Source organism: Neovison vison, chromosome 6, assembly GCF_020171115.1.
Source record: "Neovison vison isolate M4711 chromosome 6, ASM_NN_V1, whole genome shotgun sequence".
NCBI classification, from domain to species: domain Eukaryota; kingdom Metazoa; phylum Chordata; class Mammalia; order Carnivora; family Mustelidae; genus Neogale; species Neogale vison.
The window spans coordinates 192,799,516-192,803,650 of record NC_058096.1 but is presented as its reverse complement, the minus strand read 5'-3'; positions in this window follow the sequence as shown (position 1 = coordinate 192,803,650).

Genomic DNA, 4,135 nt, shown 5'->3' with positions numbered 1-4,135 from the left:
TAAAGAAATAAAGTCTTAAAAAAAAATAGCAGACGCTCAGTATTCTGTCCCCTTTCCATCCATACTCACCTCAGCTACGTGTGGAAGGCCACTGAGAGCATTTACAGTTAAGCCTTGACCCGCACACGGGCCAAGCCAGAGTGCTAGAGAGTTCATGCCCCTGGAGGCATCCCTCAACCAATGACCAGCAGCGACTTACCTGGTGGTTAAACAGACAGGCTTCCTCTATTTCACTGTTGGTAACTCAGGAACTGAAGAGGTGCTTCTACCTGGAATCCTTGTGTTCCCCAGCAGGACTGAGCTCCAAGTGCCCTGGGTGCTAACAAGCTTGGTAACACACTCTTCACCATCTGCCTTCCTCTGCTCTCACTTCCTCATCCCCCTACTGGTGTTTCCCAGGATCACCATCCCAAACAAGTGACTTGTGCTTGAACACTTCTCTTTGGGCTCTGGTTCCAGGAGAATCCAAACTAAGATGACATGATAGAATCATTTTGGGGTTTTTGTAAGTTACAACAAAACGTAAAGAATATTTCAGTGGCCACTCATGGTAAGAGAAAAGAATCAGGGAAATCAGGCATCCATCTTTGCTTCACACTGAACTTCGGAAAGGTCTTCTGGTTGGCCTTGGATCCTTGCTCATTTCTTGGCTTCATCTCTCTCCCCTTTCCCCTCTTTGTACTCTCTGTTCCAATTATCTTCACCTCCTTTCCATTTCTCTCTGCCACCTCTAGATAGTTTTATATACTGTTTCTAAAATTTGTTTTGCTTTCCATAATTCTATCCAAACTTTAGTTGTCTTTAAAATATCACTCACTTCAGGGGCACCTGGCTGGTTCAGTTAGTAGAGTGTGCAATTCTTGATCTCAAGGTTGTGGGTTCAAGCCCCATGTTGGGTGTAGAGATTACTTAAAAATAAAATCTTAGGGGCACCTGGGTGACTCAGTCAGTTGGGCGTCTGACTCTTGGTTTCTGCTCAGATCATGATCTCGGGGTCATGACATTGAGCTATGCATTAGACTCTGTGCTCAGGAGGGAGTCTGCTTCCTTCTCTCTCTCTCACTCTCCCTCTCCTTCTGACCCTCCCCCCACTTGCTCACTCTCTAAATAAATAAATAAATCTCTTTAAATAAATAAGTAAATAGAATCTTTAAAATTTATTTATAAAATAAAATAAAACATCACTCCCTTCAAAAGCCTGCCCTGCCCTGCCTATGTTGGATTAGACACTCCTTCTCAATATTTGCATGCCACCCTATCATGACATGTGACACATTGTGTGACTTTCTTTCTCTTGTATGACTGCTCCCGGAACCATAAACTCCAAGTCCAAGAACCATGTTTATTCTGAACCCTAAAAAAACACCTAATACATATTTGTTGAATGAAAAATAAGTAATATTAATAACTACAAACTATTATTTCATGTGCATTTTAAAAAGCATATTTATTTAAGTAATATCTATGCCCAACATGGGGCTGGAACTCATGACCCCAAGATAAACAGTTGCATGCTCTTCCAACTGAGCGAGCCAGGCATACCCTCCCATGAATTTTTCTGTTTAACCCTTAAGCTTTAGGGTCAGGATACTACTATTATCATCTGAATGATGCACAAAACCAAACTAAGACACAGAAAGAAAGCCCAAATGGCCTGAAATTACACAGCTAATAAATAGCAGCTGGATTTGAACCCCACACTTGCTAGACGTTTTTAAAGGAGGAAGATAAGCTTATGATTCAGAGTAGAGTTCTTTGGGGTAAAAACTGGAAAAAGCCTCAGAATTTCAAATTTTGAGAAAGCCCTCACCAAAGCTATAACAATAGCTCTGGGAAGAAATGAGAGGGACACATCGGGAATGAACTTTTGAATCAAGCCTACTTTGACTTAGATACCAGTTCTACATCTGACTGACCACATGACCACTTGGGCAAGCAACTCATCTTTTCAGAAGCTAGATGTCAACTGTGGCTTGATAAGAAGGCCCCCTGGGGCAAGTGGGGGGAGCAGGGGGGAGGAGCAGATCACTGTATTTAAGAGATAAGTGATCTAGATTATGGACCATTATTTTAATAAAGCTTTGTCATTCACTCTCATAAGAAATGTAAGATTTCTTTTCACATGAAGCCATTATCAGTTTAACTAGACCCAATGCCTAAAATTCGGGGTAAAAAAATGGCTCTCTAGATGACAGTGTTCTATACATGTGTGTATAACTCTGCAGTGCCAGGAAATGACTGAATGCTCAAGTCACAACGCCTTCTGAGACAAAAATCATTATGTGTCCCACTGAGCTGGCTGACTTTGACTCTCTTTTTCTAGATTCCCCTCTTTTTTATTTGTTTTCCCCCACCCTTCAATTTCAGCTGGACCTTTCCCTGGTGGTAAAAGTGATGGTTTAGGGAAGACAGAGTAAGGTTAGAGTCCCAAAACCTCTTTGGAAAATCAGTGATTAAAATAGTGTCCTGAATTCAGGTCCTGTTGCTTCTCCATTCCCCAATTAAAACTCCATTCTGATTTAGTTGGTCAAGCAAATATTGAGTGCTTATGAGGTAGCCAGATATTGTTAGGTAACCATTTTTTGCAACCTACCACAAAACGTAGCAAATATGGCAATGGCCATTCACAGTAAGAGAATGTATGTAAGCTCTGACACAGTGATGAACGAGGACCCATGTCTTCTTCTTCTCCCACAGCCCAGGCGCTCCCCATCTAACAGGAGGTGTGATGTATCCAGGAAGAACAACAAAGCAACCCATGCCCTGCTGTATCTCTCCAGCTCTTACCATTCTGTGTACATAGGCTCTGCTTCCATCTGCCAGCATCTGCACTTTTTTGCCTGATGGGCTGAAGTGCTGGATAATTAATGATGCTTTTACTGCTGCTGCTGCTTTTTGACTCTCCATTATTTCATGAACATGTCTCTAAAGAGGGTTGCAAGCCTCTTTCTGGCTATAGATATTTTCACCATCCTCTGTCCTGTGCCAACAAAGTCCCTTTTGCTTCAAATGTGTGCTTTAGGTCACCAGAGAGCTCTTCCATGTAAGAAGTGATCTGATGGGTTCCTGGGTGGCTCAGCTGGCTAAGTATCTCACTCTTGATTTTTGCTCAGGTTGTGATCTCAGGGTGGTGGGACTGAGCCCGGTGTGGAATCCTATGTCAGACTCCCTGCTCAGAACCAAGTCTGCTTCTCCTCTGCCCTTCCCCCTTTTTCCCCCCTCACAGACATACATTCTCTTAAAATCTTAAAATCTTTAAAAAAAAATGTGATCTGGTAATTTCTGAACCATGAAATTCATAAATTTCTGCTTGTCAATTTCCCTCTGGAATAGCATTTCAAAGTCTTATTCCAAATTTGTTCTCCGTTGTTGAAATTTGCATCCTGTTTGGCTTTAGGTATGCGCGTTGGGGTGGGGAGTTACGGTTATTTAGCAAAGTATGACACTAGATAGAATAACAGCCCCACCCCAAGGATGTCCACTTCCTATTCTCCAGAGAGTCTGAATATGTTACCTTACATGGTACACGGGACTTTCTTTGCAAATGTGATTAGGAGTCTTGAGATGGGAGATTATCCTGAGTTATCTAGATGAGCCCATGGTAATCACAATGGTCCTTAAACATGGAAGAGGGAGGTGGAAGACAAGAATCAGAAGAGATGTGCTGGCTTTTTAGATGGAAAAAGGGAATCACGAGCCAAGGAATGTGTGTGGCCTCTCGAGGCTGGAAAAGACAAAGAAATGGATTTACCCTATAGACTCAGGAGAAAAGACAGCCATGCCAACGCTTTGATTTTAGCCCAGTGAGACATGTCAGACTCCTAACAGCAGAACTGTAAGAAAGATTTCTGCTGTCTTAAGGCACTACCACGTTTGTGGTAATTTGTTACAGGTAATTATGGAAGAACATATTAATTAGCACATTTGACACGATTGAGCTACTTGGGGTGACAATGTGCTAAAACTGAAATCAAGTGACATCACTGTTTTTCTCAAAGTCTTTTTTTTTTTCCATTTCATTTCTTTTTTTTTTTTTTGTTAACATAATGCATTATTTGTTTCAGGGGTACATCTCAAAGTCTTCTAACAGTTTTTCATCTCACACCACGTGAAAGCCATGTGCATAGGCCAGCCT